Raw genomic sequence first — 24,617 nt, forward strand, 5'->3', positions numbered from 1 at the left:
CAATAAAAAAACGATAATCAAGCATAATGCCTTCTTCGGATCGACAAAAAGCTCCAATTATAGAGCTTTAATAGCCCGACAATTAAACAGAAAAATAACAATTTATCAAAATTAATTCGCAGTACATAAACTCTTGGTCTTTCATCGCGAGAGAAATTCACGCCCGTGCTATTGAAAACACACACGATTGAACAGCGCGGTGTCGGCATTCAACCCACGCGCGCATGGTAACCGTGGATCGCGCACCGGGCCAGCCGTGTTTTGTTCAGCATAATTATCTGGGATACAGCCATTAATTAGTATCGCTAATTATGTGGAACAGCGGCAGCGACTGCACGCCAGGGCAGAACGAAACGGTTCCGCGTTGAGAGGCAACTCGATTTATCCTATTTGTCGCGCATAAATAACAGATTAGTGCCGAGATATGGTAGCTTATGCAAATGCGAGGTTCAAAGTTTATAGCATCTAATTAACAATATTGGCGTGCTCGAACTTAATAAACCCGATCGCGACCGGTTTCCGTACTTTAATCGACGAATCTGCGATCGCCGAAAATTTCACCGGAATTCCACGTGAATTCACCATCGGCAACATCCAAAATAGATGACTTCCTGCCTACGCTGGAGGATGTGTGACCGAGCGCCAATTACGCCCAATTTTTGTACGCCGTGCCGTAATAACGTATCGTAAGGTATTACCAGCACGACGGTCAAGGTGTAATAAATTATTCAGCACGCTCGAGCAATAAGCGAGCGCGTGGTGCCCGTTTCGCCATTCATCGCCTCGTGGCTGTTCGCCAGTCCAATTCGATGATTAAGGACATTGGACGCCCTAACCAGTATCGATTGGCTTACCCTTTGTTTCTTAATACACATATATTGTCAGAATTTGTATTATGTAAGACGAACGCTGCTACTTCTTAATTAAAACGTCCTATCTATCATTTCGGGACTGCATAAAGTTGAAGTTCCATCATCTTTGGGCCATTTTATTCATTCAATTTTAAGATATGTACATAGTGATTATTTCGTAATAGCCACTGATATTTATAGCATTAATTTCGAATTAATGATAAAGTTAGCAGATAATTCGATATAGATGAAATTGAAAATACCAAATTTGGACTCTAAGAACGTTGCCAAAATTTTCCATACAAGTACTGCAACGCTCAGGTAAACGCTCCTTTCGAGATTTTGAAGTATTATATTGCGCTAACTTTCATCGTCCGCAATTCCATAACGTTCTACTGGGACTTTTCATCGATAATAAGGACACGGCGCTTTTCATGTGCGAGTGTACGGCTCTCCCCTTTTACTGACTTTTTAAGTATTAAAGTTTTAAATACAGTTACGATCAAATAAATAAATTTACATATAGTTTCACTCCATAGTTAGTTTTCCTTGTATCGTTTAAAGTAGATATTCGATACAAGCTACCATCCTAACGATACTTTTTGTATTGTTCACGAGTATATTAAAATAAAGGAAACCAACATGTTCGATACTGGTTATGCCGTGATCTCTATCCGCAATACGATCCAGATATTCGATTCCGGTCATCTTCAGTTTAATCGCACGTGGGAATCGAATCTACGAATATGATCAGCTTATAATCAACGACGCGTGGTAATACTCGTAAACAAATCCGCGATAAAAGGGATATAAGAGACCTTGGGGGACGATTCCTCGGAAGGATCGAGCGACGTTCAATGGGCAAAAAACAGGGTCCAGGACGCAGGGACACCAGAGAAGTAATGCGACGCCTTGATGGACGACTCGATCGAGAAGCCGGAAGTGGGCGGTTGAAAAACTGGCATTTAGAGGCGAGCACCGGGCACCCTGCCAACTCCTTGTCCACCGTGGATATGGGAGGGCTGAAAGCAGGTTAGGCCAACACATCGACCGGCTGTTTGACATAACCAGTTCGAAGCTGCGGGCAAGGACGCCACGCTGCCTCTCATCGCCTCTTTTCAACGTTCTCTCGAGTAAGCTTGCTCTCTGTTGCTCTCCTGAGACACAATCGGCCGTTCCTGACCACCGCAATGCATCGTGATCGATCGCTGCCACTCAGAAATCGAGCTTCTTGTTTCTCCTCTTTCAACATCCGAACAGGAGAGAGAGAGACAGAAAGAGAGAGAGAGAGAGAAAGAGAGAGAACCCAGAAGAGAATCGAAAAATGACGGATAAGTCGTGGATTCTAATTTTGTATACAACACCAGGTAACTATTATTGCGGCAATTAAGCGGATAAGGTGGCAGAAGTAATCGAGAGCCAGTTTACTACGCGTCAACGTCGTAAACTGCGAAATAGCTGGATTGGAAAAACCGACTGGTTTCCGAGAATCTTAAATCTTTCTTCTTGCATCTATTACGATCGTCGTAACACGTGTTCAAATCGACGGTGAACTGCAAAACCGTCAGGCTTGGAGAAATGATGGATGACAGGAAATCGAAGGGATCGATGTAGGTCCAAGAAGAAATCCACGGGTTGAACGTATATAGAGCTTAACGGAATACTACTTAACGGAGAACCTGCCAGAAGAACCTACCGTCTTCGCGATATTAATTTACAGAAGGCACGATGATGTTCGTCTATCCAATCTTCAGTGATTTTTGCTACGATCAATCTGAAGTAAACTCGATGAATTGAAACGACTCCTATAATTTCGCTAAAACCGCCATGGGAGACGAAAGAAGCACGTCGAACGGAGTTCCTTTCACCTCGGTATATACGTGCGTGTAACAAAGAGAAAAGGAAGATGTACAATTTTCCAGAACATTAAGTAGCAAGGGGAGAAACGGTACGAAGACGGTCGTGCGAGCATTTTTACAGACGTCGATCGGATCTCTACCAATTATTCCGAACGAAATTAAAATAAAGCCAATAAGACCGTGCGTTGGAAACCTTTTACAGGCAAACCTTTTTGCGGCCTGTCAGATCTACCTGAGCGATCACCCTGCTGGGTCTGCTCGGAACGAGCGGAAAGGAAAACGCATCTCGTCGAGGCAGCCGCGTTTTTCCGTTCTACGGTCTCTGTGCGTCCTACTGTACACGTATACACATGTACGTAACGCGTGGAAGATCGAGCCCCTCGTTCGTATATACGACGCGCCACTGCCCGATCGTTAAACCGTGATGGAGGTAAGTTCCACGAAAAACTGGATCCGTGGCGTAACAGGGTCCCTGCGGTTGATTGTTGTTCGCCAACCGAGTCCATCGAGTCTTGGCCTCAATGAGAAAACAACCGTTTACGATACGTACATGCGAACTTGCAACGGTCGTGCGCGGCTTTTTGCCCGAAACGATTTCGACGAACTTTCCGTACACTCGTCAGAAAAATCGAAATTATTAAGTATGGAGAATGAGAAAGACGGCTGATGATTTGTACAACTGTGTGAAAGTCATAGATGATACACGATAGGGATCTTTAGACGAGGATTTTTGTAATAATTTTAGGTTTTTATGAATACCATCGAAGAAACGGAATGTTGGTAGAAATTGTTTTTTTTTCCAGATATTTTATATATTTTCGTATATTACGTGTATTTTCTACGTTCCGTATCTTTAAACTTCTTATAAATAAATTTGTGATTTTATAATGGCGATTAATAATGTCTTTGAGCAATATTTTCACACGATGTCACATAGAAACGAATCTTCAGGAATTAAAGTATTTCGTATTACAAACACGATCAATTCATCCTATCAGGAGGATGTTAAATACTGTTCCTAAAAATCGAAAAATAAAATGTACCTGAAATCATCCATCTTAAAGCTTGACATAATCGATGTGTTTTAGGTAAATTATTAATAGTTCTTGAACTAAATACTTCTTAAGGAGTACGAACAGGTTTCTGATAACGTCAAGTATTTTAATATTCATTGATAAAAGCATAATCCGTCTGATAGATAGTCAGAGACTTTCTTAGAACTCTGTATCTACCTAAGGAAAAAATTTTGGAAAACTACGAGCGAAGGGAGCCTTCGTCTCCTAATAAGACAGTTCCAGTATGTTAATCGAAGCATAGTTGGGTGTTCTCGGATAATTATAGTTTGTGAATAAGATTAATAGCGATAATGAAATTACGGGATCAAAGGATCGATAATTTGAGCCGCGATACGCGTACACGAAACATCCGGAGTAAACCTGTTATCTGAAGTTATGGAGCTTCCGTGATGCAATCTAAGACCACTGCCAAATAGAAGTCGTCTTTGGTGTTCCTGCGCTAATGTAGTTACTTTACTATATCCGTTATTCTAAATGGATTCGAATTCTTCGGCGATCACTTAATTTCTTGCTGCGGAAACCTAGTGAGTAACGTAAAATTCCAACTACGAGAAATCTCCAGAAAATATCGATCAAATAACGGACAGTGAAATGAATGCAAAAAACAACTTGATAACTGGTTAAGAAAATACATTTCTACGTTCATGGGATTACTGTCATTAACACGGAAGAGTTTTCCAGAGATAAACCTTGCATCGTAAAGATGATGAAGGTTGCCATTATTTTTCTCTTTCAAGACCGGTAGTTTCGCTGCACAAATTATGAACAGCGCGATATTTTAACTCTGCTGGTCTCCTGAAAGTGAAAATTATGTTTCAATAGACAGTATGTGTTTGTATCGTGATAAAGAATAGATATTGATTAATAAATAACATTAATATCGAAACTAAAAATATCACTGAGATATATTTTATTTCGCCTGGTCGTTACGATTCAAAGAGATACGAACGTGAAGAATAATCGAAAAGAACAGAGTCAATTTTCCATTCGATATTACCAAAAGACAGAATACTACAGACGTACACGGTTCATCGAGCAACAGACGAAACGCGGAGAGAATCGAATCGAATCGATCAGAGGAATAAGGACGTAGTGCAGATCCGGATCTACGGTGCTTGGTCGTGGAATTATGGCGGTCATAATGCGGTCGGCTACGTCGTTTCTGATTGTTTCACGTTAAATCGTCCTCCACAGTTACCTAAGAGGAGCGGAGAGAACATGACCCTGTTGCGTGTTTATCTGTTCTTCTTGCAATCTTCGCCGTAGCATCGCGAATGCGTCGGTCATGCGTCTTAACGCCTGATGTCCATCCGATGCGGCAGAAATAAATTTTAACGCGGATAAATCGTTTTAATTAAACAACGCCCGTTCCACTGCATTATCTGTAATCGTCATTTTTGCGGGCCAAAAAGAAGAAAAAAAATATAGTGACGTGTCACAATGATATAGTAATAGCGGAATATGTTTCAAGAGAACCTCGTCGTCTTTAATTAAAAAAGAGTAGCTTTGATAATATGAGATTGGTTGACAAAGTATGGGATCTTAAAATTGCTCGCATAAAAAGAAAAACGAGAAGGAAAGATATAACTTGTATCTTCCTGTGGTCTTCATACGTAAAATGCATCGCGCGTCTTTCGAGGATCTCATAGATCCTCACGTTACTCACGTAACGAAACCATTTTAATTGAGTAATATTGGCAGAGGGGCGAGGCTCTTCATTCAATTAAAACGAACTCGTAGGTCGGCTGAGAAAAATTTGGAATCGCGACTACCCATGTAGGAACTTCCGCATTGATAATGATAATTAATAGACTAACGTTATAATTTATTGGGGAACGTCGCCTTCGTTCATTATGCCACGATACTTACGGCTAGCCCGCGCGCATAACTCAATGGCAAAATTTATTGCGTCATTAAGGTAATGCATGCGATACACCGCGATGTAGATAACATAATCATTTCATGCGTAGAGTCACGTTTTATCGAATGATGATCGCGATGCGAGCGCGCCATGCCGCGCACCCAATATCTGCTTCTATCTCCTCGTCGAGAATAGTTACAAGACGTGATCGGGACCACAGAAGAGATCTACATCGTATGAAATCGATACTGAAGACGATGCTCAATGTCCGATCAGTACATCAACCATCTATTACCTTAATAGATTTAAAAGAAGTTCAGTAATTCTCAGACTCGATGCTTTCATATCTGTAAATTGCTAGTAAATCTACTTATTATCGAATTTAACAAAACCACGCCTATTTTGCGATAAATTACAGTCGTTAGTTTAGAAATTGGAGTTTGGAAAGTTGATGAATTTGTTTTCGCACAAATATTCCAAAATCAATTACTTGCAAATACAAGTTTACCAAACAAAATAAAATCACACACTATTTATCTGACTAGCTGACAAGTTTCACTAATAACCGATGTAAGTTTTGAAAATGTAAAGAACGATCTCTTTTACGGCAAAGAATAAAAACTCTATACCGTTTGTACCGATAATTGAAATAATTATTTATCCGTCAAGATTCGACAAGACCGTGGGCTAAGAAACATATTAAATAATAATGAAAATATAAATTCTATACTGGATACCACTACCACTTCAACGCTTCGATTACGAAAACGTTAAAACTTGATTACTCAGAACAGAATTCTATTACTCAGAGTAAAAAATTACTTTACAAAAAATGTTAAGGTCGTTCGGACATCTTTTCGAGAATATTCTCGATCTCCAATGATCGAAACCGCGTCACGTCGGTTGGCGGCATTGTTTCCTGGACCGTGTCCAAGGAGAATCGTTCTTCTGCCAGAAAACGATACCTCGAACTCGAACGTACACGCAGGATCGGAGCAAGCGGACACGAAAGCGAGGATACGCAACGAACTGGCCACCCTCCGTGTTCACCCGGTAAACGGATACGGGCATGTCTGGACACCGGATATCGCGGTTCGTTAGCCGCGTGTCTCAAGGACCGGAAATCATTCTTTGCTCCCGACGTAAACCGTGCATCGCGAACTTTCTGCCGCCCAGCACCGTTAATGATCGTCGGAGGACGAACAACTCTCTTTAAGAAGCCATTTCTGATCCGACCAGCGGACTCTTTCTCCTCGCTTTGATGATCCTCCGGGGACAAACCGCTCGTGTTTATACATGTACCAGCGGAAAAACTAGATTTAAGCTCACTGTTTTATTTCCTGTACTTTAATAGGTTGCATCGACTTGTTTAAACGATATCCACCATTTGGAAAGTATTTTTGTTCAATGTTTATATTCATCGATTCATTTCCTAGAAAGTAATAGATAAATCGAGTAAATGGTTTTTAGTAAGAAAATTTCTACTGGAGAATTGTGGAAGTATTTGTACTAGCGTGGAAGGAGTATTTTGGAAGATGGTTTCGATGAAAATTTAGATTCGTTCGTTTACTTCCTGCACTTTAATAGATTGCATTTGTTCGTACGTAGAGTAGTACGTGCAATTACCAAATTTTGAAGAAATTATTATCAGAATGAAGCGATAACGGCAACACGCTAGGATCGTGGTGAAAATCGGGCCTCTTTCGCTCTTATAACTGAGATAGAAATTTAATTTAATTCGGAAGGAGGGCTCGTGGTGGTACCGGACGGACCAGTGGCGGAACGAGTTTTCAGCGAACGTAAAAAAGTATACGCTTATATCCGGGAGAAATGTTAATTAACCGCGATAGGCTGATTGCTATCTGCGTGTGGATATTAGATGTCCTAATTAAGAGGAGTCGAGTGCGATATGCGGAATGTCAACGACACCTCGTCGAATCTCTTCTATCTTCTTTCAAGAAACCGCCTCGTGAATATCTACGTCGTAACTAAAAACAAATTTACGAAACCAAAGACACAGAGCACAAAAAAGAAATAAGATATCAGAGAAAAAGAGAGGACAGGGGGAAAAAGGCACGAAGCTGTCGCAGCAAAATCTGGCCAGGTCGGTAGACGTCGTAAATCTCGCAGTTGACGCCTTTCGAGAGGAAAACGACGCTGGCCAATTTACGATCGACCAACAGAGAGACGTGGGAAGAGCGGAGGTGTTCGATGGAACACCAAAGAGGAAACGTCGTCCTTACTGACAAACGGTACCGGTGGAATTCGCGGCAGGTCCTCCGCGTCTCCTCGCCTCGATTAACTTTCTTCCACTTTGCTCGTTTCCCTTGAGTCGTTTGTTAGCCATTCTATAGCCTCGACTTGGAACACGTAGTAGTATAGCAACGAAGAACGGAGAATAGTCGACCGTGTACGTACTTAAGACTGTCAACCGTATCGGATACGGAACGTCGATAATAGTCAACCGGTGTTCCCAGCCTGGCGTTTGCTTGTTAACCATTGACCGTTTTCAATCCGTCCCACGTCAACCGCGTGTCGCCGTAGGTGCGAAGACACATCCTCGAAAAAGATCCTGGCTCCTGATCGGCCCACGTTTCGCATCCATCGAACCTCAGAGACCGAAAGCATCGTCCAGTCCTTTTGATATCAAACCGCCTCCCTCGGCAAACATATTTTCGATAAATGCTCCTAAATGAAGCATCGTGTAGCCTACAGATACGTACAGGCGTATGCTACCACGAGAATCCTCGATCAACCTTGATATGTTTCACTGCGTTGCATACTGAAAGTTTCATGTTTTTCTTGGAGAGTTTCTTTAGAAGCTGTTAGTTTGGTTGGAGATCGTTGTTTTCTTCCGTTTGTCGGCGTTCTTCGTTCGCGGGGGAATGAAATGGAGAGAGGAAACACTTGTGTGTATTACTGGCGTGATCGTAAAGCACGCGTAACACGATCATCTATACACGTTTTAAAGGAAGGCTAATAATAGCTCGCTCGCGGGTGCTACCTTTTCTTGGGATCGTCCTTACAGAACACGCAGAATGCATCCGATCGAACGTTAGTAATACGCATGTATTATATTATTACGATGTGTCCAGGTGATTGGAATTTTAATTCTTTCACCGACTGTCTCGCTATCTTTACCAGCTTTTAAAATTAAATTTTTAACGCGAACTAAGTTTATGATATTAGATACGTATATAAAATAAATAAACGTATTATGGTACGTACTCGTACTTCGTTATACTCAACGAAGAAGAAACTTTACTCAGGATTTTCTAAGAATATACAGTTGGAACAGACAAATCCTTTCGACGACCACTCGAATGTTTTAGGAATAGACGTTTCTAACAAGGAAATATTAGACGATTAAGAAATGAATATTGCGATTACGATGCGTCGTACGAGATCGTTTAATTGTGATGTTGCAAAGTTCACGAGTCGTACGGGGTGGGAAACAAACAAACAAGCTGTCGCTGTCTCCCTATAAATCACCATTAGTCGCTTAAGAGCACGCAGCGCCTAGTCGTCCGCGTTGAGACCACCTTCTCTTCCGCGTCTATAGTTCCCCTTGACAGGCACTTAACTTTGATGCGAGTACGATGATCTGTAATCCCTCCTGGTACAAGCCATTGAGATATTTCTAATCAAACACGAATAAGCCAGCCAACGTCCAACAACACGGAGATATCGTTATCGTGCATATCGAGGACATCGAATAAATTTCCACTAGCATCTCCAGCTTCCAACTATCGTGTCCCTTCATTAATAACCACCTAACGGCCCAACGTTGTCAAATTTTTCTTCCTAACTGGGAATCATGACGGATAGTTCGTTTATCAGACAACTCGAGATCGAAGTTATTTTATTGGAGATCCTCGACGGCCGTCGAAATTTACTCGCCTTCGTGGAAATACGATGATATACCGTGGAAGTTGAAGCGTAGTCCATTAACCGTTGACCGCCATGCAAATTTTATGTTTCGTTCTAGGGACTACAGCATACATACGGTATATTAAAATGTCGCGATATAACACACTATGATATTTAATTTTATGTTCTAATAAAAATTGTTTATCGTATAACGAAAGGTTTAAATTAACATTTTTGAAACAGCGATACTTCCATTCTATTAACTTCTACAGCGAAATTGCTACAGGATCACGCTACTCGCTTTTGCTAAGAGAGAAAATATCGTCGGAGCATAAAGCTCGGTGGCGATAGAGGAAAAGGGCAGGCCGCAATCTGCGACACAGGGCACGGTCGCAATTTATACTTGTACGGTATCACGTTGAACATAAAGGTTGATCGTTAAACTAAATAACGCGTGTCCCGAGCCTTGCGTAGCCACGTTTTCGCGTCGCGTGAATACGTTCGCATGCTCGTAAATCCAGCCACGTAACCGCGGTGTGAGTTAGTGCTCCAGGTTGCCTGGCTACTCGGGAGTCTAACACGCCACATGAGAACTCGAGCGACTAGAGGCTGTTGGATTTTTTTCTTATAATTGTTTAAAAAGTTAAATAATTCGCAGCTGGAGGAAGCTAGTGAGCAAAAAAGAAACGGGCTGCGTCACGTTATAATGTACAGGTTGTCGAAAGTATTCCAACACTTGGAGATACACTTTTATGAACATGTTATACCTTACACGAAACATTTTCAAATTTCACCATTATATTAACAGAATTTCAAACTAATCACAAAAGTATTTAAACAGTGAATTATCTATTATATTGATGAACCTAAAACCTATCCAGTGGGCCCATCCTTATTCATACCGTGGACTAATTTTTTTACGAAATATGCGTATAATATTAGGTTGTTCGAAAAGTTTCTTTCGTTTTATGAGGAAATAATACTAAATAATAATAATAAAACGCACAACGTTTTTTATTTTATATTATTTTTATTTTATATTACGTACGATCCATTTTGTTCTATTGAGATAAACACCGCGACATTTCACAGACTTGGTTTCACGTTTCTATGAAGGTGCACTGTTGTAAAAAACACGTTTGCGAAAGAAAGACATTTTTTGGACAACCTAATATTTCGTATGACGACTTTTATGACAACTTCCCCTATCCACAGAATATTCTAGTAATAGTTAATAATCGGATGTATTCTCAGTATCCGATTCGATTTCGATCATAAAAGAAATGTTCTTCCCCCCATACACCATACTCGAATAGTATCAATAATCCACACCACAGCTCATCGTATAGTAACAATTTGCTTCCAACGATACCTGCACAAATGATCGCCATAATCGTGACTGTCGAAGGATATAATACCTTTTAATTCCTTATTTAACACTTTCTCCATTTCCCATAGATATCTCTGACCATTCTGTAGAACAATTCCGTCCAGCTCATTAACGCCCTTGACGAAGGCCAGGCAGTGGAGTATCGTTCGCGCGTTCCATCCATTGAATCCACCGGGCAATAGCGATATTGCGGCGGGTCAGTACACCTTGTAAACACGGAACGCACTCACCGAGGCCCCCTCTAAGCTGGCAAGAAGTGAGTGGCAGGATGAATGCGGCTGATTACATTCAAGAGGCTTTTTCAGCCAGCCGTAGCAGCACGCCGGTATAATAACCCACCGAGCTCAGGGCCATGGTCCACCGGACGTTGCGTATCCTTGCCATTGTACGGCTTTTATTCCACCGCGTTTTCATTGCGCGACGCGACGCGTGGACGGGATCTAAGTACCGGTATTATATGACCGGGTCCTTCGCCCTGAGACACGAACGCTGTGTTATAACCTAAGTGGTCTCCAAGGATTATAAATTGCGCGAGTCTGCTCTAATTGCATCTGCTATCTCTGTACACTCCTCGTTCCTTCTATTGTTCTTTCGTCTGCGTTTCTTAATCGATCCAGAGTGGACTAGTAGCGTTAGCAAACCATCTGTGCTTTCTTTCGTTGAAAGAAGTAGGCTCTTGTACATGGTTCTCGTTTTAGGTGAAAGGATTAACGAGGTACATGTTGCACGGACTAGCTTCTTCTTCCTCTTCTTCTTCGAAGAGACTGATAATCTTTAATGAGTCTGTCTAACGGTTGTCCGGTAAAACCTCGTCTTACGGTTAACTTTTGCTTGTCTTCTGTTTTACAGAACGAATTTCTGTATTTGAAGTTTGAAATGATCTGTTATACCTGCAAGCTACCTGGTTAACCTGTTCCTCGTGTAAGAAACTATTTAGAAAATAATTGCTTTTTTAAACTATCTTACATCTATGGCACGAGACGCAAAAGTTTGAACTCAAAATTCTTGCTATGGTTGCAAAAGCGTCGCGCGTAATAACACCCGCGATGTTGAATATAGTACTCGCTACATTTGATGATTTAATCAAGTCTCGCTGCTGCTAGACTGTAGAAAGGTTATGAGTTCTCTATCAACGGGTCTCTACAATTCATCAAAAGGAAATTCATCAAAAGCTGAAACACTCTGATTCATCGTAATCCCTCGATTATCGCAACAGTTTCCTTTTCACCTGATTATGAACGGTGTTACGGTGTACGTGTATGCGAGGAGAGAGTATCGTTGCATTCATTACTCAACACCTAAGTCGGATGGAAGCATTGTCGACAGTGTCGATCAGCGTGGCCATCAATCACCGCATCAGCCAACCGATCGGAAGATCGTTATTACAGATTAACGTCGACGTCGACGATGAGTGTACAGGTGAACAGATTGCAACATTGTCTGTTCCTGGTTCCTCTCTCCTTTCTTTCTTTCTCTCTTTCTTTTTTCTTCTTTGTCGTTAATTGGCTTTTAGTTATGGCGAAATTTTCAAGCATCCCCCTCGGAGAGAAGGAGGGGATGAGCGTCTTATTAAACGGCTGGGGTCGTTAAAAAATGAAATGGCCCCCTCCTTTCGATATTTCTGCCCGGTCATGCCAGCATTAGGCCTTTCATTCGCCTCGGCCGAGGAACTCAAGCAGTCGCTTGTCATCGCGCTTAATGGCAGCTTTGTAATGGCGATGTTCAACGCGTGAACCACCAACCTCTTTCGAACCGCCATAAAACGTTACACACTGATTATTTGCGTAACGCGTAGCGCGAAAAATCGGAATCGGTGACTATTAATCCTGCCGGTTGGTTGCGTGCAGACGCCGATCGCTAGTAGGACGCGTGTAACATTGTACTCGCGAGCAATCAATGGAAAGACGCGACGTACCTAATAGCGAGGAGTTTAACTGCGAGTTTCCCTTGTCCGTTTGACGTCACCTAGCGATTATATCGCAATTACTCCACGGAAATCATCATTATCGTCCGACAAGGAAAATAAACGGAGAAAGAGGGGAAAGAGAAGAACAACAAAAACGAGGGTCTTATCCGTGCTCGTTTGTTATACGCGAATACACGTGCGATGGGAGAGTACGTATGTACAACGATAAGTATCGATACCGTACCGTTAGAAAATTCTAATTTCAGTCTGTTTGGAAAATGTTTCCTGTCAGGAGAGAACGTGACCAGAAAGTACATGTACAGCGTCGTGCAAAAGTAGTTTTAAAATTTATCTCCACGTAAGAAGACACAGAAATTTTCCCACGAAAAGTATATATACGTGGTTGTATAGTTAAAGCAGCAACATAAATAATCTAAGACTTTACTACCGCACTGTATACATTTTATCCTTCAAAACACCTTTTCTTATACGTCTATTTACTGTTAATCCTTGGTCGTACTACGCAATCCCTTTATCACTACGTTGAAGGGCAATAAACGTAGAAACGTTCCTTCAAAGTACGTTTAGTTGGCGTTGTGATATTATTAACTTTTGCAGAGTACTGTATATCGAGGACGAGTAGAAACGTATGATTACGCGTTGGTATTGTAGAAAAGATATTGGTAGAAAAGTGGAAGAGCGGTAATCAAGTCTGGTCTTGGCTTATCACTAACCAACGGTATATCGTTATCTCATCAGTGCCGAGTATTACAGGAAATCGTTACGATTCCTTCGATCCGCGCCATGTACAACGTATCCATGTGCGATTACGTAGCTGTGTGATGTTCGTTGCGGGCCCCCCTCCGCGTGTACTTAAGGGTTATTATTAAGATAGCAGAGAACATATCCGCGCCGTAATTAACCCCAGCCAATATCGGAGAAGCGTGCTTACCTTCGGTCGCTTCCACGTTCGCTATTAGACAGGTCTGTTTAAGGAGTCATTTATTTCAAGCAAATATCGAACCGCGGATCGTTTGGATATTATAAGAAGGACGAGAGTTAATTCGGACAAATCCCTTTGGGTTTCTATGGATATATAAATATGGAAAGAACACCTTGCGTTGTAAGTGAACATCGAAGGCGTTAACGATCGAAGAAGATCGTTAACGATCAATTTCGAGTTAGCCGCAAAAACAAAACTTCTGTTAATCGCATATGTGTAGATTATAATGATTTACACAAGTATAATTACGTAGTAGACACTTGATAGGTATGCCGTAGCTATTAACATTTATATAATATTTCATAAGTTACGACAACAGAATACCAACGTTGTATGCCAATAACTTTTAGCAGCAAAACATATCTCAACCTATGCCTACGATCGTCAAGAATTCAGATTTACGAGACCAATCAAACACCAATCCTGGTACGTATCAGCGTATACCGATCTTAGACAAGACATGCAATAAACGATGGATGTCATTTATGTCATTGAAACTAATATTTTAAGAGACCGGAAATACGTACCACGAACTATCCCTTTTGTAAAATTTATACGAGACCATACTGCAATATCGTAAAATTTATACGAGATTGTATTGCAGTTAAAAAAACTTCTTCATGGTATCATCTCTGAATTACGAGACCAGCGTGAGAACTATCATGGCCCCTGACCTCGAACAGACTATCTGAATACCAATTTGTAGACCTCGAACTGTGGTAGGCGATTTAGATTCTCATTTTAGTATCTCTCATAACGTAACTAAATTTATTTGTCATATTTCCTTTTACTTCCCTCTCGCACAGTAAAATATTATATTATTAATCGAAGAAGATTATCATACAGCAGATACTGTAATTACATAGATTTCGTTAATAAAGAAATTGTCTACAACTATCACGTAGACCTTTTTCATCAAACAAGAAATCTGTAATTAAACTGGTAAAAAAGACCTTGCGATCACTGGCTATATGATTTACAGGAATCCCAGCGGCGTCGAAAATAGCCTATTCTTCGCTATTGTCTTTTATTACCACAGTGTCATAATCGATGCTCACCGGGGTAACCAGCTTTCTAATGTGCGAATGTGCCTTTAATAATGGCTATTAAGGCTAATCGCATGTGCGCGATCATGGACGATACATCCGGCTTCGCTCAAACGATTCCGATCCCTTGAATGGATTAGTCTGTTCGATCTTTTCGATCGAGGACACCCAGAAAGCGTGGCGCGAGTCGTTGTGTCAACGATGGCCTTGATTTTTTAGGACGTTAATTCGCCAGTGATTATACAGGTCGGACCACTTCGGGATGGCCCACATCAGGCTAAAGCCACGCGAGAAACTCTCCAGTAAAATGTATGCATGAAAAAGCACAGCATTTACGTACGGTACGCCAATCTACGATCATGACATTTCCATAAAAATACGTATGCCAGGCTTACTACCGACAGAGATGGCGACAGGAAGTTTAGCCAAAGAGAAAACTCGCCTGTACTATAATCAACCGGTGGAATCTTCGAGATTGATGCCGGTGGCTTCGCCTTCGTTTCTCGATACGCGTGATCTTGTAATCGACCAGCCTGCAGAGTTGATTCTAGAACGCCTCAACAGGTATATACATATTGTCGATCGTAAGTACCATCCATCATAGGACACGATTACATCTATTGGAAAATTTAAACAAATTTTACTTCGTTCGGTGTTTTATGTACGAAGCTACAATACATCATAGATTTAAAAGAACAGCGAGGTGAACAACCGTTGCTACGACGCTAATAAGATGAACGATGTATTAAATATGTCTCTATCTTTAGTACTCAGAAGTATAGTTCAGTGTCATAGTTAGCCAAGGGTAGTAATTGAAATGCGAGATTCTATCCAGGAAACAATAATTCGTTGCGACAAAGTTATTTCGGTAAAAGAAACAGCAAGCCGAAAGTTGTTAACCGACGTTCAGCAGCGGACAAAGTACTTAGTTTCTTACTACCTTTTACGAAATTCGATAATTTATTCGGCTGGTTTTTATTCGCGACTCGCGGCTCGATATTCTTTGCATAAATCGCTGATTAACGGGCGGAAACGTTGCAGCGTCTCTTGAAATCGCTTAGCGAGCTCGACGCGGATAAATTGATCGGACGAGCACGAGGAGAGTCGAACGACGAATGGAAAAAAGAAAAGTCAGAGGCCCGTAAGAGGAGTTTTATCCAGGCAATTGGCTCGTTGGTTTTACTATACTTTCAGTGGGTTGTAAATTCTTTCGTAGATATTTTCTCGGATCCGTGGATTATCTGACGACGTGAATCTCAATGTACGTACGTCGCCAGCCATAAATATTAGGGCATCCGTTACGTTCAATATTTCTTAGTGAGAAGTATTTGATTCGTACTAAATATCAGTAGGTGTCCTGTTACTTACTGTCAGCGGTGTATATCGAGAAAAGAAAACTGAGAAGAAAAAAGCATCTGAGAATATTTCTTAAGTGACGCTCTTCGATCCTGGTTTAATTTGCCTTGTGTCGCATCATGAATTATTTTTAATTCGCTATACTATAATTTTACTTTCGTGTCACTCTTCCATCCCTTTCACCTTCCCGGAAGTGGTCTGACAAAATTCCCTACGCACTTGTAATTCTTTTTGGCCGTCAAGTTTTCTCCGAAGAACTGTCCTAACCACGGTTACTTCGTAGAACAGACGAAGGAAATAAATATTGGAGTGGAAAGTTCGAAGAGTCGAGCAACGATGAAGATTCTATCGGGCGTTTCTCTGTCCGCGATACGTGGCCATCCTCGAAGCACGTCCGCAGAATGGCGGGACGAAAGGGGAGGCATTATATTCTAGAATCAGAGGCCGTTTCGGAGTCAATGCACGGTCGCGTGGCACGTGTGTGCATATGGTATTAAGCCGAGTACAGGACGATCGAAGAACGCGTTGGCCGAACGTCCGCTCCTCCGATGGAGAGTGGGGAGAACAATCTCGCTAATTGTCGGCAGGATTTTCAAGTTCGAGCGTCGCATCTCATTAGGACCACCAGCCAGAGGACACCGAGTCAATCAAACCGAGCAAGAGAGCTCTGGCCTCGTCCGCGTAACAAAGAACCGGATTCGCGCGCTCAAGAAAGGGAAGAGTACTCTCTCTCTCTCTCTTTCCTCCCCCGCAACCAGCCTCTGCATTTGCATGCGAAAAAGCATCGCTGCGAAAGACTGATTCGCTGGTACCACGATCTCGAGAATTCTCCTTATTTCGGCTGCTGATCAACTGACTATTGTTAGTTTGACGATTGAGAATTTTTGTTCCTGCAAGTTTGACCAAAGATACTTTGGTGAACTGGAGCTTGACGAATTTTCGTTAGAGACGAACGATATTCAAGTATAGAGTTATCACGATTTTATCTTTGAAGAGCAGAACAACTAACTCGATAAATTGCTTTTATGAATTCGTCGTTGCGAGACATTTGGAAATTAAAGAATAAAAAAAATGAGGTACATTGAAACTGAATCACGTGTGATCCTTAAGGAAGGAACAGACAGGACGTGTCAATGGACCGGAGGTTGCGTACGTTTAGGCTTTCTCGTTTGGAAAAAGAAAGCAGAAAGAGAGAAAGAGGAAGCGAGTCACGCTCACGTCATCACGAATGCTGCCGGCATTCACGACCCCCATCACCTCACCCTTCGTCCACCCTGCTTCGTCTAACCACGATGTTGTTGCTTCCACTCACCTTCCTCCTTTTCTCTGTCCACCGAACTCCACGGACTCTCCGCCACGGAGTACACGTGCTAAACGCGGACCAACCACGAAGCAAGAACACAAAACGTTGCCTCGGCTACGTTCAAGTTTCACGGACAATACACACCGACCACTGTGAGAGAGAACTCGGAAGCACACTGAAAAACCGAGATGCCGCACGGTCTCGGATGTCTAACCCTTGTTGTCTTATTCTACTTAAGCCAAGCGACGCGCCGCGTAGAAGTGGAAAATCAATTGGTCGTTTATGATCGATTCCTTCAGCGAATAGCGTCGTACAAATCTCGTTATGTCATCGTATAGATAATTTGATACCTTTAGTTTGTATATTAAGCGTAAATAAACGATTACTGTTTGATAATTAATTTACACAGGTAATTATGGCACTTGAACGACTATTAAGAAATTATTGAAAGAAAATTCGTACGTTCGATTACAGCAAACATTTCATCCTTATACGTAACGATATTAAATTTCTTCTCTATGTCCATTAGGTTTCTCAATCGTTGCTTTTACCAATTATCAATCATCGCGTTATTCACTTTAATATTATACTTATCTATTAATTGTATTTGTTATTTTGTACTTTTTTAATTTTTTATTTTAATTGTAGTTGTAAATTTTTCGTAAGTGCCCTGATTACATACGAACGAGAGTATAAATATTCCTTCATTTCGAGACAGACACACCGACGATCTCCTACGTCCTACGTAACATCAACCACCTCCTCCTCTACGAACAGAGAGCAGAGCCAAAGAGTTTCTCGTGGCGAAGATACCAAGGCTAGCAACAAAAATCAAGAAGCCACGCATGAGTCAGGCAATGGGATCGCGTTCTGAAATGAACGATACGAAAGAAGAGGAGAAGGCGCCAGTCAAGATCTGGCAACGACGGTCTGACCGCGGTGCAAGAGCGCGCGACGAAACGAAGCGGATCCCCGCGGATGATTCCTCGTAGGTTCGTTCTTCGGGGCCTTAGCTCCGGTCGATCTCCCTCATTAACATTCGACTCTTTGTCTCTGTCGTTGTCGCGGTCGTCCTACTCCGTAAGGTCGTCCCGGTCGGTACTCGAGATCCTCGCGAGAGAGTTCTTCTTCTCCTTGTGTGCCTCGTCTCTGGTTCGGCTCCTCTTCTTCTTATTTCCCCAACCGGTCGACTTTTAGTAGCCCTCTGCTCGCCTCTCCTCTCCGCCTCTCTTCTCTACAACTCTTTTCCCGTCTCTCGCCCTTCTTCTTCTGCTTCTCCACGCTTCGAACCGACTTTTTTTCCACGCGCCAGCCGGATGAAAGTAAGAAACTCGGTGGATGGCGCGAAGAGCAGAGAAAACCACCACCGAAGAGTATTCCTTGGGTGATTTCGATGTAACCTCCGATGTCCTTCGGTTCTATACGCTATAACGACGATGTTCGAAGGTAGACGCGGGTCAAATGGACGTTAACGTGGCGTGTCGCTACCAATTCGTTCGATTTTCTTCTCCACTTCGTCACAAGTATACGACGACGGACCGTCGTAGCGTAAATCGCGCGCGGTCTTTCATGGTTTTCATCCGCGATCGAGCAACGTCGATTATCCTCTTGGTCGTTTTATCTTCCTCGGTAAGCTTGATTTTCATATATATAGTTGGTGTTTCAACGGCGAGCCGATGGGGTCCAGGGATTTGAAAGGTAGCGTGGAACCGGGGCAAAAAGAGAGATGCGGCGGGAGGCCGCGCGCGGAGTGCGAGTTTTTTAATTTTATGAGGGACGTTTATCTTATGATTATGTTGATAACTTCTCGGTAAGAGCTCGTAACGTAAATTGAACCTCTGACAAGAATTTCGTGAGTGACTCAGAGAACGGGCGGATCATGGGGAACGTCAAGGTGAAAGCCGGTCGCCAAAAAAACCTACTAACTGTAAATGCCCGAAAATCGATGGCATTAAAGTAAATGGCTAACCTATACCGGGTAGCTGCCATTTCTAAATCGTATCGGCTTTGTCACTTACTAACCACGAACGATTTATATTCCCATATATCCTCGTCCTCCATCGTCGATGAAGTTCTGCGACTCGAATTCGAAATCATAGTTGCCATCGCACGCGAAAAGGAATAAGAAACACGCATCATAGAATCGCCTTTCTCTCATCCTACACCGGTCGTCCGCGAGATTCTCCGGTTCGCCAGCCGCGGTGCCGCGTGTATAACTTGATAAACAAGTTTACTTGGAGAAGCCGGTATCTTATATATACTCGCTTACACTGGGTGTCCCGAGCAAACTGAATACTAATTGCTGAACCGTTCCATCCGAAACAAAACGTCTAAGCTGCGTTCGATTTAGCGTTTACATCCTCTAGTATCCTTCAACTTGAACCGTAACTCTGTATCAATGGAATTTTATGCCTTTCAGATCAGATCTTGTATATGTGTTACCGAGTGAACTAGATCTACTTGCAGACTGGTTCGGTGTTGTGAAACTATTTATGATAAATAAATTTTCGATTTGCTGCCGTTGATATTAACGCGCAAAATAAAATATGTATCAGGTTATTGGACTGATTGGAACGTTCTACCGATACAATTTGCTTATATACTTCATTAGAAAATTGCGTAGAATATATTTTTACGATAATTAAAATTTATGTTTTTATTGACAAGATACAAGATATAGAAACGTGGTGTAATATTATTGAAGAAACGAAACGCTATTGAACATTTGATTACGAAATTGTTGCATAATAAAGCAGGAAATAGGAAACGGCTGAGACAAAAGATATTTCTTGATCTTTTCTTCATCTTCATAAAACTTTCTAACGGGAAGAGTGTTTGATACTGAGAGTCGGATTACACAGGCACTGCAGGAATATTTTAATAAGAAAAATGAAAAGTTCAGCAACTGCGAAATAAATGAATTACCACATAAATGGAAGACCATAGTAACAATGTACATTGTGTCGAAGACCGACAATAGAATTTTCTGTTAGATGACGAAATAAATGAATTGCCATATAGATGGAAGACGATCCTAAGTAACAATGAATATTGTGTTGAAGACCAACTAGTAGAGATTTCAGTTAGTATGGCAGATAGATGGAAGATAATTATAAGTAACAATTTACATCACGTTGAAGATTAATCAGTATGTTGAAACCATCGGTTCTTTTCTTTTCAAACGACAAGAACAAAATTGGTTCTTTTCAAAGAACGAAGACGACAAAAAGTTCTCTAGTCGATCTAATATGCGATTTCCTTTGATTTTAGTCTTCGAAGAATTTTAAAATCGTGGACGATCACCCGGTAGATCGTTCGAATCCCGCTGATTCGCGTTTATTAGCATCCCCGGGAGATTTAATTTTCCCGAACATCTCGAATCAGACATTTCTTCCATCGTTTTAAAAACGTTCTAGACAGTCTTGACGTCGTGCACAGTTCGTTTGTAATAAATTTGCAACTGGATCTTTCCGTCTTCTTCTTCCCTTTCTTCCCTCCGCTGTCTGGTATTACAGATTCAAAGTCCAGTAGTCGACGAAGCACGATAAGAAGGTGCGAGACTCGAGCAAAGAAATAATGCCGAGTACGCAGACAGGACGCACGCCAGTTGAGATAGCAGGGACGGGAAGCCAGAACGTGTAGACCTGCCCGAGTCGTTCTACATCGGGGATTAGACTCCCTTTTAAACTCCTTGCGCGTGAGCCTCAACGATCTCCCTAATACCCTAGTCACGGAACTTCGTTCAACTCCCTTACGTCCTCGTTTGTTTCGCGTTCAACTCCCTTACGTCCTCGTTCGTTTCGCGTCCAACTCTAAATCTATGGTTTCAAGACCACAAACTTCTCAAAGGATTTTAACGAGAAGAGTCTTCGTAACGCAGAAAGCGCCAAGAGACGCAACGTTCGTGGAATTATCATAATTCCCACCGCGTGGTCGTCCTACGCTTGATATCATCGAGGCGCGAGAGACGCGATTATCCGGTGTTTCCATTCGTCACTTCTCAGCTCCGGATCAGCGGTCCCGTAACATTAAATAACACGTGGCGGACACTGAAAATTAAGAGGCAAGATAGCCCCTCGGTTTCCCTCGGAAATGCTATCTAGATAGCGGCAGCAGCCGGAATCGAACCCGGGTAGAGCCAAGTAATTTTGCTAATGTCTCGGTCACGACTCGACTTCTGAATCCTTAAAACGGGTTTCCAATCTGATCCTCGGAATCCTGCTACGCTACGTCCCAGATTCCCGTCGCTAAGCCGAACGAAACGACCGTCTATTACATTAACAACGTCTTATTCGGTGTCGCGATGAAAAATCAGATATCATCTCTAGTCCATTGCGGTTAAGGGAATTTCGTTTTACTTCAAGGAGACAGGCACAAGACCTACGTCTCCGTCTGTGAGAGAGATTCTGTTCTCTTGCTCGCCCCTCGTAGTCGTCGTCGTCGTATCGTGAACTTTGAACTCGACTGTCGACTCGCGAGTCCTCTAACCGTACGGTGAAAGTTCGTGGCCGGTATCGTTGGATCTGTGAACACCGGTAATACCTCGCCCATAAATCCTGACCCAGCTGATGACTTACTGCTTTTATCTGGCGACCATCCACCTACACTCGGCAGCCGACTTTTAAACAATATCTCACTTCTCGGGCACCTTGTTCCGCGTAAATGTTCGCTTGTACGTACACGCACCGCCGGAATTTAGGGGTATGTAAAGCAGTGCCTCTGCTGACTGGCCTCTTAAAAATGTCTTACTCCCTGTTCCGGTGTGCAACCAGCTCGCGATCAATTCTGTTCTACGTGCTGGCAGCACGTATACCTCTTCTGTATTTCTTCTTGTTTCCTCCTTTTTCCCTTTTATTTATTCGTTGATTTAATATTTATTGGAGGATCGATTTACAATCTGTACATGGGAAAATTGTCTTTCGTTGCATTACTTCTCTTTTCTCTTCTTTTTTTTTTTTTTTTTTTTACCTACACTCGGCAGCCGACTTTTAAACAATATCTCACTTCTCGGGCACCTTGTTCCGCGTAAATGTTCGCTTGTACGTACACGCACCGCCGGAATTTAGGGGTATGTAAAGCAGTGCCTCTGCTGACTGGCCTCTTAAAAATGTCTTACTCCCTGTTCCGGTGTGCAACCAGCTCGCGATCAATTCTGTTCTACGTGCTGGCAGCACGTATACCTCTTCTGTATTTCTTCTTGTTTCCTCCTTTTTCCCTTTTATTTATTCGTTGATTTAATATTTATTGGAGGATCGATTTACAATCTGTACATGGGAAAATTGTCTTTCGTTGCATTACTTCTCTTTTCTCTTCTTTTTTTTTTTTTTATTATTATGGATCAACGATCTACGATCTTGGAAACGCAGGGAAAAGGATCAATATATGCAAAAAGTTGTCTCTCGCGATAATTACAGAACGTAACACCGCATGAATCGTGAACTTTCTTAGCCTCGGTTCTGCTATTTAAAGTATTCGTACCTTTGGTTAATCTTACGGAGATCTAACGAGAAATCGATGATTGTACTTGTTCGTGGAAAAGGTCACTTGAAAGTGATCAATGATCCTGCGTGCGCAACTACATGCATTTTCTATTATTTGTTTAATTATATCTTCCAATCTGACATTAATTCCCCTCCTTTCTCTGTTATATGTCATTTTTACGTGTAATTCGTTAAATGTTTCTGAAATGTTGAACAAATGTTTAAGTCGATTATTTTACAGGATTAGAAATTGCACGGTTAAACGGTGGTATAGAGAGATCGAATAAGTGGCAAGGCCCGCGTGTTCATTTATCTTTAATCGCACGGTTCATCTCGTCCTGACACGACGCGCAGATGTATGCAGCGTTATCGTACGACTCCTTTCTTGCGCTGGCCGACTTCTTGCCTCTCCTAAAGCTCTTCTCGCGTTTTCTCGTGTTATTGCTCCCAACGTGCCACCTACGTCGCTCGAATACATCCAACCGACAGTCGTTTTATACACGTTTTATTACGTGCGCAGAAATTAATGCCAACTGTTGGTCGACTCGTAAGACGCTAATATATATTTAATAAATAAAGCTTAAGGTGGAAATTAATATTTCAAAGTACAACATTTTTGATACTATGCTACTTGAGATAATGGTTACATGAAAGTGTTACGCATTGACGAAAAGTTGAAATAATCCAAAAATATAGCAGAGATTGATACATTGAGAAATTCAGATTTTCAACAATGAAATCCAGCTTAAAGATAATTATCAAGTTTCTCTAATCGGCAAAAAATTGGCCTTTCTTTAGTGATCTTTTTAATTATTAAGGCAGACACGCCCGAATACCTGTTGAGGATAATAGGGTAAAAGTTGGCGGCGATATCGGGGTCGTTCGAACGCCCACGGGTTGTCCGCGGGTCGTCGATCTAGCACATCTTTAGCACGTAGTGGCGAGAAACGCGGCGTTATCGTCTTATTTATACGATATAAGCCGACGTTGCGGCTTTCACGTAACGCGTGCACCGCCTTCCTTTTCTTCTTTTTCCATGCCTTAATCTCGTCTATTACGGTACACGCTGGATTTAAACAAGTTCCTTTATTATCGGCCGTGTTTACCAGACTTCCCCTCAACTTCGCGCTCCGTTACACGCCAGATTTCAATATCAACCCGTGTAACTCGACCTGCCGAAAAAAAACACCCTATCTTACATTTTCTTGTTCACCGTTGAATCTTCATGTTCTCCAGATCTGCAACCTGCACTAAAAGACTTTATCTAATTCGTTCGGTGATAGCGTTCTTCAGTATACAAGGTGTTTCAAAGAGTTTTTTGGATGTCAATTGTACGAAGAGTAAGACAAAGGAGAAAATTTCCAAAATATCTGCATCTCTGGCCAAAAAATATACCGACCGATTTACTAATTTCATTATTAATTCGAAATTAATGCAGGTATAAATAACAATTGACCGAATTGTCAGAATTTAGACCGAATTGAGAGATTCTAAACTTTGGAACGACAATGTAGTTCCATATAACTGGCGTATTTTTATTTACGAAAACGCTTTGCAACTTCTATTCCTGAGGATTCTAACGATTCCAGTTTCTTTAAAATTTGATCAGCGTGCGA

General features: G+C 41.9%; 1 protein-coding gene across 3 annotated transcripts in view; it reads right to left on the reverse strand.

Moving 5' to 3' along the window:
- Positions 1–24,617, reverse strand: part of LOC100742628 — an 83,057-nt gene that overhangs the window by 52,466 nt on the left and 5,974 nt on the right. Inside the window, exon 1 of one of the 3 annotated variants that reach the window (XM_024367543.2) lies at positions 17,531–17,649. The exons of the other annotated variants lie outside the window; for them this stretch is intronic. The gene's annotated coding sequence lies outside the window, so the exon portion shown is untranslated. Of the gene's footprint in view, positions 1–17,530; positions 17,650–24,617 lie in introns of those variants that run through there. 3 annotated transcript variants of the gene reach the window in all.

This window comes from Bombus impatiens, unplaced genomic scaffold (assembly GCF_000188095.3).
Source record: "Bombus impatiens unplaced genomic scaffold, BIMP_2.2 scf_0321, whole genome shotgun sequence".
Taxonomy (NCBI): domain Eukaryota; kingdom Metazoa; phylum Arthropoda; class Insecta; order Hymenoptera; family Apidae; genus Bombus; species Bombus impatiens.